At 37.0% G+C, this 11867-nt stretch overlaps 1 long non-coding RNA gene across 1 annotated transcript in view; it reads right to left on the minus strand.

The window, feature by feature from the left end:
* Nucleotides 1-1221: 1221 nt before the first annotated feature.
* LOC109373617 (uncharacterized) overlaps nucleotides 1222-11867 on the minus strand; it is a 15742-nt gene continuing 5096 nt past the window's right edge. The window contains exon 3 of the long non-coding RNA XR_002122262.1: nucleotides 1222-1527. This is a non-coding gene — a long non-coding RNA (uncharacterized LOC109373617). The remainder of the gene's footprint in view (nucleotides 1528-11867) is intronic.

Here is an 11867-nt window from a genome sequence, read left to right on the forward strand (position 1 = left end):
AGTCTTTCTTTTCTTAAAAATAAGCAGCTTAAAATCATCAGTATCCCAAAAGACATATTTTGGAGTGGAAGACTTTGTTTCATCTCATTCCTTAAACTGAACTTCCAGTTCTGTATTTCATGAGTTATTTATAATTATAAATAGTTATAATTATATTTATATTCTATTCTATTCTTTATTTAGCCTATTACACCTTTCACACATAATATTTCTGCTCGGTGCTTCTTATGGTTTCTTATCCTTGTTGAATAATTTAAATAGCTTCTCTTATCTCTTCTAGTTATTATGCTAAATTATATTACTTGGTCATTTATTCTACTTTGCTTCCACTGGAATATGAATTCTAATTTATTTGTCATTTTGAAATAGTTGTGCTTGTTAAGTCCCTCTCTTTATCTCTCTCTCCTCTCTCTGTGCCTGTGAGATCATATTCCCCCAGGGTTATTGGGTAATTTATTTGGAAATGCACAAGGGTTAAGTGAGGAGGATCCTGTAGTCCCTGCTTGTTCAACATATTTGGTAGCAATTATAACTGAAACCTCTCTTCCACTCTTTCTATTCTACTTTCCAGATATGCTAGAAAACATGCTCTGACCACAGAGCAATAAATTTAGAAGTAAATAATAAAAATATATAAATAAAATTAACTTGTACTTGGAATTTTTTTTTAATTGCCAAATAACTCATGAGTTAGAAAGAAAATAAAATGGAAAATTTCGAAGAGCTAGAAGTGTATGTTAATAAAACACTATATATCAAAATGTATAGGGCTGCATAAGCCATGCTTTAAGGGAACATTGTTCTTTTAAATGCATATATTAGAAAGTAAGAAAGGCTGTAAATTAATGAACTAAATGTCCAACTCATGAATTTATAAAACAAGTAACAAAATATACCTAAGTATAAAGAAAAATAAAATAAAAATAAATGACATAAATTATAAAATAGAAAGCAAAGGTACAATAAAGTATCAAAAATACAATAGAGTAGGGGTGACATGGGGAAAATGGCAGAATAAGAAGCCTCAGACCTTCCTTCCCCCCACAGAGAAATCAATTCAATAACACTGCATGGACCAATTCCTCAAAAAAAATATAGGATATCAATTTTGAACATTTATTTTAAATGGAGACATACTTTGACAACTGTACTTACCAAATGAGAATCAAGAAGAAATTAAAAGCCTGAACTACTAAAGAATTAAAGTAGCATTCCCCCAAATAAAACTTGAGCTACAAATAGTCTCATTGGCTATTTTATTAAATGTTTAAAGAACAAATGACCCCTAACTTATGAAAATTTCAAGTCCCCATTCCTAGGATAAAAGTGACTGTTCTATAGCCATGATAACAAGTAAACCCCAGAAGTGTGTTGAACATATAAGAGAGTACTTCATAGGAAAGCTAGAAATAACATGCTAGCAGATCATTAATCTTAACAGGCTGTAATGACTAAAGTCTTTAAGCGATGACTCTTCATTGAGCAGCAAAAGAAATCCATGGAGATATTCAGGATTTGCCCTTTATTCTGAAACGAGACAGTGGAAACAACCAATGTGTAAAATGCATGAGATTAAGATAACACTAGATAGTTTCAAATTGGCGCTTGATAAGCTCTTCCATGAGGCAACCCATCATATTCAGGACATGTTGGGTTTCTTAGTAAACAGACCCTAAGAAGAAATCTTTCTACGATGGCAAAGGATGTCTCATCTGTAACTTTATTCCCTTGATCAGGCCTGGGAAATTTTCCAGAGAGCCTTCCAAACCCTTTTTATAGTATTTTAATTACATTTGTTTCCTCAGAGTCATTTGTTATCTAATAATTATTGTCCAGAGTATCAAATTATTCTACATAACTTTTGTCCAAATAGATGACACAACAAATGACTCAAAGCCAAAAACAGGATAAACTCATCTGACTGAAACTCAATGGAAAATCAGACTCTTGCAGATAAAACTGCGTGTTCAAGAGGAACCAACAGAAGTGATGGGAAGCTAGACAGTCCCTGATGGTCTCATGTGCAGCTTGGTTGATGGAAAACAAAAAGGGGGACCTGAGAATTTTATAAGCTCCCACACTACTAAGAAATTGTTGATTCTTCTATTGTTGTATGTGGTATAATAATAATTATATAATTATAATAATAATAATAATAATAATAATAAATACATTCTTGGCACAGAGTTTCAAAAACCTTTGGGATTTCCTGAGTGATAGAAGTGTCTTTTCTTACTCACAACAAGCACATTTCAACAATGAATTTATGCTAGCAAGGTGTCTCATGGTGGGGCCACAGAAAGTTTCAACAGAGGGGCTGGCCAAACATCTAATAGGAGAATTGGAACTTTCAGTCCCACCTCCCCACTTCTGAGGAGAGAAGGGGGGCTAGAGACTGAATTTAATCATGTGGCCAATAATTTCATTAATCATATTTGTGTAAAGGGGTCACAACAAAAACTCTTGAACAAGGAGGCTGAGGAAGCTTGGTAAACACACTGATATTTTGGGAGGGTGGTGTGCCTAGTTTCCAGGAGCAGACAACAAGAAAGTTCTTCCCCTTCCTACCCCCCCCACCCCCCCCAAGTCCAACCTTGTCCGATGCCTTTCTTCCATTTGTCCATTCCTGACTTGTATCCTTTGTAATAAAACTATAATCTAAACCATGGCATTTTCCTGAGTTCTGTGAGTTTTTCTAGAAAATTATCAGACCTGAAGGGGGAAGAGTTGTGGGAACTCCCAAATGTATAGCAAATCAAGCATGAGTGCCGGGACCCTAAGGCCCCAGGACTTCTGGCTGGTGTCTGAGGTGGAGGCAGTCTTAGGGGACTATGCTAACTCCATGTAATTTCAGAATTACATTGAATTGTAGGTGACCCAGTTGGTTTCAGAATATCGGTATAAGAAGTGGTTTTAACCTTGTTTAATGAATCAATGACAACTTCTGTGAACATGCCTTTGAAAGCTGACCAATCAGTGACAGCCTCACATTATGAAAGTCAGCCAATTTTCAGTGGATTTACTCCAAGCTATACTCCTAAGGCTAATATTATCCCATCCCCCTTCTGTAACCAACACAGCCATGTTTCGGTAACATTGATATCATCACGCTCCTATCCTTATATCCATCATAACCCAAAACAAATCTTCCCCCAAACCATATGTCACCGGTCATTTGTTTGTCCAATGTGACTATACCTGATGACCATAGCTCTCTCTGTTACTTAAATAAGGCTTTTTTGCCAGAGAAGTTAGGTGGTGGTCTGATGTTTTGATAGTTATATAAACTCTGTTTGTGCTCCATTTACCTCTACTAGAGCCTGAAAAGTGCCCCCAGGAAGAAAGTCAGGGTGAACTTGGAGGTCACTTCATATAGTTCCTTTCTTTCAAGCATCACAGACCTGAACTATTTGGGGTCTCATGCTTAAAAACCAGTTCCTTCATTTTTTGGTCCAGATTTATAGCTATTTGCTCAAAGCATAAATGGATACCTGTTGCTCTCTTACGGCTGCAGATAGAAATTAACAGTAATGTTTTTACATGCCACTCTTTATAACATTCTAAAAACTACATCCTTTGCAAATATTTATGATGAACTATTTTAGGTACAAACTTTAAAATGTGTGTTTGAGTGAGTTGCAGAGATGAAGATGGGGGAACGATGAGGTGTACTTGTACATTTTTGGTTGTGGTGCTTACAATCAGCAGGCTCCCAGCTATGATGTCCTGAAAATTGGAAGGAAGTCCCAAGCTAAAAATTGCAATTTTTGGAGTTTTGTCATAGAGTCTCATTCTGGAGTTCTCCAAGTGGATGAAACCACCTAATTAGAGACAGTCTATTGAGGAAAAAGAAAAGTACCTAGAAGCAAGTCCTGAGGAACCCCAATATTTAACTGTTACTTGAGGAGGTGGAACCAAATAAAAAAAACAAAAAATAAGAGAAAGAAAAGTGGAAGAAAAAATATGAAAACACAATTTACAAAAGCATAAAAGCCAAGGGAAATTATTTAAGAAAGATGAGTTATCCTCTATGTTAAAAGTGCAATGAGGACAAACTGAAAGGTGGCCAGTGGACCTCACGGTGTGGGATAGTCTTGAATACCGGTACCTCAGAGATGTTGCAGGTTCGGTTCCAGACCACTGCTTAATAAAGCGAGTGTTGTAATAAAGCGGCTCATAATCTTTTTGCTGGTGGAAGGGTGTTGCCTTCAATTTATTTATTTTTGTTTTAAGTTTTTTTTTCAGTTACACTTGGCACCATAAAAAAGAATGAAATGAAATGTTACCATTTGCCTCCTGTTTCTCAAAAATGCAACTCCCGAGAAGCATACTAAAGTGAAGCATGATAAAATGAAGAATGCTTGCATGTTTAAATTGTGATGCTAAGTGTTCAGAAGGAGGGTGGGGATTCAGACAGGATAGGGCCACATGAAAGACTACTTGAATGGCACACGAGGATGTGGTCTGTAGCACATGTGACAAGATTGGCCTCAGATAGGAGCCTTTGGACATAAGCATCTCTAGAGGGATTAAGAACACCTTCCTTTAACCCTCTCAAATCCACTCATGTGTCTAGATATAATCAAGAGTACTCTTCACATCAAGTACACATTTTTTAACAAAGATGAACTAACCTATTTTTTGAATTGAAGAAAATATGGCACCACTACCCACACCCCCTATCTTCCTACCCTGGTTCTCGTGCAGACTGTTTTAATAGTACAGCATTCTTCCCCTGGTGGTTCTGCTTGAAGTAAGATGCTATATGAGTAATTTATCTTGAATCTTGACTTCACCCCACTGTTTCTTTTATTTCTTTTGCCAAGCTTCTATTCAGAAAAATTCACAGGGGGTTTGGTTGGATAGGAAGGCATTGCTCAAACAAGAAGACAATGCCAACTATAGCAGTCTCATCCCATTACAGTTCTCTGTAAAGTTCCTATCCTCCTTCTCTCCTGCCAGCTCATGCATTTCAGAGCAGGATAAGCTTTCCAATGGCTGCATGTCTCCGATCAGTGTTGTATCAAAAGCATGAGCTCCTTTTTCATTGACTCATCTCCCACTCAAGGAAGCAGAGAAAAATAATCATTATTAGATCAACAGGTTTATCTTGCTTACGGAGACAAAATTTAATAAACAGCAGGAATAAAAGCATTGTGTTACACATGCTTAAGATTCATTTATTAATTTCAGTATATTTTAAATCAAATATGTGACTGATGTTCTTAGCAAGGAGAAATAGTCATAAATCATGTTTCATGTAAAGAGAGCAGAGATTTATGCTTCAGGTGATGGGAAGTTGAGGTGGGTCCCACTTTATGGCTACTCCCTTCCTTATGAAGTCGGAAGCAAGATAATTTGCTAAGAACGAAGAAAGTTGAGGCATAGTGCTGAAGTTGAAGAGAATGGGATGAGTTTAAAAGATACTCCCCCAAATTAAGAGAGACATGGCTAGAATAACAGCAAGGAACCAGTTGATCTTTAGTTACATTGATACCAATATTCCCTCTGTTTTGTTTTCCTCTAGAGAAGCTCAGCAGGCTGCATTTAGGATGAGAGAAAGCAGATAGTTGAAATCATAAAAACTAGGATTTTTTCCAGGTGAAGTTAATAAGAGAATATATTGGCAATGTGTTTCTGGGTATTGACTAGAAATTGATAAAGACAAGAGAGGACATCCACATTTGAGGCAAGTTGAGAGTCCAAGAAAAGATGGCAGGCAGGCAAGATTGGCAGGCAAAATGGAAGACTATCCAAGAGATTATATGTAGAGAGTGAATGCTAAGAGCTGTGAAGGATTTGATTTTACCCTATGTGCAAAGTCATCAATTAGCTTGCCACACCTTCATGGATGTGGGCGAAAGACACAGACTCTCAATTCAGAGATGAATGACGGTTGATTACTCATGGGAATAAAACTAGCCAGAATGTAATCGATTTTGTACTGGTTCTCTAGGCCCCAACTTCCACATAGTAACACAAAGAGCCAGATGCCACCTGCACATGCAAGTTTGACTACAGGTGAAGAAACCTGAGTTTAGGGAACCCAAATGTTTTATAATGGGCGTGAGCATGTCTGCCCTTTGCTTTGGGAGTTGTGAGCAAACATGGCCCTTGTTCCGGAAGGAGACTCTTTAATTCTTTGAAGCAATTTTCTACATACCTATTTTTTTTAAGATAGTTCAGAATAAAGGGCAATTAATACCTCAAGTTCAGGAAGGGCATAAATGTGGCACGACCATGGAGATTTATCTTCTGACAGTGGGCATCTGATTTATGGATTTTGTGAGAGAAATAATTTCAAGTAATGACAGTTTCCTGGCTTTTGTTTTTGAGAGTTCATGGCTGAGAAGATAAATGAACCAAGAGTTGGATGTGTGGCTTCATTCAACTGAAATTTCTTAGGATGAGGGCAAAGGTTGGAGTTGAAAGGAAAATAGGAGTTAAAGTCTTCAATGGGGAGTATAGTACATAGGTGTAACAATGTGCTATACGTAATGTACATATACGTATAGGACAAATAGGACATAAACAGCAGGGGTTAGAAAGGGTAGAATGTCTTATAGCTAGATGGTGTAGCCTCAAATACATGGATTTAAGACAGGCATATAACAACATGAAGAAAACAGTTTTTATATTAAGCAAGCTGAAAGATGCAAGCAAAGAAAATTTCTTTTTGAAATGTCACCATTGTCCTAATTCTCAAGCTTTAGTGGATGTTTCTAATAAAACACACTGAAGATAGTTGTTTGGGAACCTGATACCACTTGGCGCATCATCTTATGTCTAAGACTGAAACAGATTTAGCTGAAATGCCCAAGCAACAATGACTAGAAGACATTCCAACTCCACCCAACTCTAATGTACTTCCAGAAGGTTTCCATGTTGTGATCATTCTCTGTATACTGCTTGAAAGAATAATAATTCATTCATAGATGCCCAACTAAAAACAATAGAGCTACATCTAAGTAAAGGGCCAATATATTTTTTTTATTAAGAATCCAGGCTTTAGAGTAAGGCAAACTTTGAATCTCAGGTCTGCCACTTAATCCTTGTTTAACCTAGAGTAAATCAATTAAAATTTCTATATTTGTTTTTTAATCTATAAAATTATATAACAAAAGAATAATGGTAAAAATAATGAGATTGTTTTATCATTAAGTGAAATAAAATATAAAGGTCCTGATAACTAGAAAATAATTCATAAATGGTAATTATCACTGTTATTATTTTATTACTGTGTTGACATAAAGTTCATCATGTCAACAGACAGACATACTCTCAACATGCAAATCAGAAAATTAAGTATTTGTGTCTAAGTAATCTTAAATCACACCTGAAATTATAGATTCCTCCTTAAGAGCTAAGTTGGAATACTAAATTAGCATTTCCATCTCATTTTAAACCAGTTCAGATCAAATCAGCAGATCAATTTTGTTTTTTCATTTTACAGTTTTATTTTTGTGTACTCATTCGCTTAACAATCACTGAATTTCTAGGCGAGGTTCAGGCAACTGAAGAGCCTTTATAAGTAGTTTATATTGCCTAGAACCAAGGTATGCTGCAAACCGAGTCTGGAGCAAAAAAGGAAATATAACGTCTTTCTAAACACAGGCTTAGAAATTCTGACCCAGTAGGTTAGGATGTTTCCTTTCTCTGGTAGCGTGCTCAGGTGTACTTGGCTGCTAGGCTACCATTCTGCCCATTCCTGCTCTGGGTCCTTAGGATAAGTATATGAAGAAGTTGTTGTCTCCTATCATGAAGAATACCAAGTTTATCATCTGCTATGACACAGATGTTATCTCACAACATCTTTAGTTGATTCACAGTAGTGCTTCAAAGGATGTAGATTCAACAGAAAAAAATTTTGAGAGTTTGTTAGTGAGAGAGGAAGGGTGAATGTAGCCTAAGCCAAATAAGAACAGAACGAGGTAACATTTAATTTGGCCTGCTGAGAACAGCTTTATTGCTTTATTGAGAATTTGATGTTTGAGTTGAGCCTGGAAAAAAAAATGAGTAGCATTAGAGAAGAAAAATTGGAAGAGCACTTCAAGCAGAGAGACAATAATAAACAAAGACATGCATGAGATCGAAAGGATATCAAGTGCTTGGGAAATAGTGTCTTGAAAACACTGAGAGTACTCTTAGCAGTAAGACTTGGGAAGATACAGTACATGGACTTAAATGACATGCTAAGGATTTGGACTTTATCAGGAGGTAAAGGGAGGTACCAATGGAATTCAAATAATAAATTCATGAACAGGTGGGTATTTAAGATGACTGACAACATAGTAGGTAATATACTTAGAGGAATAGATGCTGGAAATAAGATTTGACACTAAAATATCCAGGGAAAAGATGGATTACAACATCATTGAGTAGAACAGGCACTAAGAGTTCAGTCTTGGTGACCAGTTAGCTGTGGGAACTATAAGGGCAAAGATAGATAAAGACACTTTTCAAGTATTCAGTGAAGCAAAATAAGTAGATAACAGAGGCATTAAATAAATTTGGTTTGACCATGTCAAATCTTTAACCCCCTGCTGCAACTCTGTAGAGAGTCAACCACATTCTAGATCAAGTGTGGCAAACTTTTTGTTGAAGGACCACATAGTAAATGTTTTAGGCTTGGAGAGCCACATGTTCTCTGTCACAACTACTCTGCTCTCCCACTGCAGTGAGAAAGTAGCCATAACAATGAATGGGGGTGGCTGAAGCCTAATAAAACTTAATCTGCAGAAACAGGCCCCCCAGGTCTCTGTAGTTGCGGTAATGCTTGAAGATGTGGAGGTGGCAAAGTGCACCTTCCCTCCCCCCCGCAAAAAAAAAAAAAAGAAAATTAAGGAGGAGAGCATGAGATTTTTTTTGGTAGCAAGCTGAGAAAGAGGAGATAATCAAAGATCCTGGAAGAGAGACAGTAGTCAGACATGTAGGAAATTAAAAAGCAAAAGGTGTGTCATGAAAAGGGAAAGGCAGCATTTCCAGGAAAAAGCAGTGGTCACAAGTGCCCTGTGTTTTAAAATTGCCAATGTAGCTCCATCAGGGAGTGCATGATTCAGTCACTCAAGGCGAGCTTCTGTCATATTTTTTAAGATAGTCTGAAACAGAAACAATTTGAAAGTATGCTCTTATATGTGTTCAATTAATAGGTTACAATAATGATTTCTCTCCAGTGTCAAATACGTAATATCAAAATTAGGTGGCTGAAGAGAGAGGGTAGTGTGCAAACGCTTAGTATGACAGGATGCTGCTGTGGTGACCACTATAGAGGGATCAAATACTGACATGAGAGGTTCACCTGGCTGGTGCCAGTTTTGTCATTCAGTTCCACATCAGCTCATTGAGATGCAATTAAGAAAATACAAATAGCACTATTGATTATTTGGTGTAAACGCTTATAAAATTATTTAGAAACGATATCATCTCTTTCTAAAGCATTCCCTAAAAGAAATGCTGTTCTTCTGACACTATGTTCTCTTCACTCTTTATTTTTCTGGGTGGAATAGAACTCAGAGAATTTGTCAGGAGTAGTAAGTGAATGAAAAAAAATGATTCCTTTACTTGAAATAATATGCTATAAAAATACTTTGCAAGTATTAAAGTGAACTGGACAAAGAGAATTTATAAATAAATAATCAAGAACTGGTTATAATTGCATGCATTTCCTTCCTGAAGAATATATGGTTTCTTTTAAAGATTTCAAGATCTGTGTTGTGTACCTAAAGGAAGACATAACCCTACATCCTATTTGCGGTAATGCTTTCATGGGAACCAAAGGACACACATCATAAGGAAATAACAATTCTTATTGCTTCATATTCCAAACCTTGTAAAAAATGAATATTATTCACTAAGGTTTACTTAGCCACAACTCCCATTGGCTTTAATGGGAGTTTGGCCATGGCTGGAGACCACAAATAAGGTCCATGTTTCTGGTAACAGAAAGGCTGCCCTGTTACTGTGGAGAAACTGTTAAACCACAGAGTGAAAGAAAACAGTTTCATGTCACTGGAGAAGTCTCCAAGTTGACTTCCATTAAAATGTAACCTTATAGTAGGATGTGGATGGTTAGAAAGTACTTAGGATAGAGGACAAATGTTCCTTTCCCAAAAGAGAAATTGTGTTTGAGTGAACGGAGATTGTGGATGGGATGCCTAAGGATACTGGCCGCTTTCCCATTCTGACACTTACTTGACTTGTCTTCTTTGGCAAGTGACATGCAGGACCTCCCTTGCCCCTCATCCCCTATGCCAAACCCGAGCCCTGGTCACCTTGTAGCTGGACTGCCCTCACCTTTCCTTCCTACAGTCCCTGACTCCTACATTTCTCCTCTCCCATCATCCTAATACTACTACTTTCCTGCTCCTATTATCTCCATTTTTTGCCATTCAGTCCATTTCATTCTTCTCTTTAAAAACCTCTCAGTAATTTCCCTTCATTATTTTCATAAAAGTCACTTTCTCATTTTTGGCTTTCAGTTCCTCAAGGACCAAAATCTGCTGTCTGTTCATCTTCACAAACGGGTCTGTTTACATGGGAATACTGACAAATCCAGAGAATATGTGTTAAGAAAAATCAGCCCTCCTGAATTCCAAGGGCTAAAAAATAAGTATCTCAACCAGTTTGGGATTTTATCTAGTGGGAAAATGAATATCCTAAAGCAATTTGTTAGATTTTTTTTTGTTCTTTTTATTTTAATGTCAAAGAAGACGAGTTTCATCTTTGATTACCCAAAGCCTCTCTTTGTTTTTATAAAACCACAGGGTTTTCGTTTGTTTGCTTTGTTTTTTTCTGGAATGGACTTTTGGTGATAGCCTGTGGTTGGAAAATTGTTACTGTTTTCACAATAAAGCTATTTATTAAAGATACATCTTATACAAAAAACATTTAAAAGAACTTAAGCCTTAAAAATCGGCTTAAGTCCCTGAGTCCTACTGACCTATCCTTATACAAGTCTTGAGAGGTTGCTTGGAGCCATAAGAACTCCACCAGTATATTGCAACTTTCTCAGCTTACAACTGAGAAGACTGAAGTTCAGAGTGTGTAAGTTGTTCAGAGTTACAGTTAGAGGAGCTAGAATTCAGCGTCCTGATTCTGAGTCTAGGGCTGCTATTGTGTCTTCGGAAAAGTCATGACGTATGTTTGCAACAGATGGCACTAGTTCATTTATGGAAGTACTAGTGTCATTTGCATCTATGTTATTGCTATGTCATTTGACAGCTGACAGTTCTAGCTTCATTCTAAAAAAGCGATTTGGTTGAGTTTTGGAGATTTTACAAGTTGAAGATGGAAAACCAAATTGTGCATTTTTGCCATATTTTACTGTTTTACTTCCATAAAGGGAAGAACGTGCATCAAGCTTGTGAAAAGTTGCATAAAGTTTATGGTGACAATGCTCTACAAGAACATCAGTACCTACAATTGTTCACGAAGTTCCGTGCTGGTGATTTTGATAACAACGCTCCTGGGTCAGGGAGGCCCACTGAGGTTGATGACGACAAAATAAAGGCATTGATCGAGTCAAACCCACGTTACATGACACAAGAGATTGCAGAAACATTGAACATCCATCATTCAAGTGTTCACGACCACCTGAAGAAGCTGGAATATGTAAGCAAGCTTGATATTTGGGTTTCACAGGAACTCAAAGAAGTTCATTTGACAGCACATATAAACATCTGCAATATGCTCATTAAACATAAGGAAAACGATCCTTTTTTGAAGCGACTGATAACTGGTGATGAGAAGTGGATTGTTTACAACAATGTGGTGTGCAAACAGTCTTGGTCCTGACGTGATGATTCGCCTCAAACAACATCAAAAGCAGACATTCATCAGAGGAAGGTTATGCTCTCAGTGTGGTGGAA

Source organism: Hipposideros armiger, unplaced genomic scaffold (genome assembly GCF_001890085.2).
Source record: "Hipposideros armiger isolate ML-2016 unplaced genomic scaffold, ASM189008v1 scaffold_1, whole genome shotgun sequence".
NCBI lineage: Eukaryota > Metazoa > Chordata > Mammalia > Chiroptera > Hipposideridae > Hipposideros > Hipposideros armiger.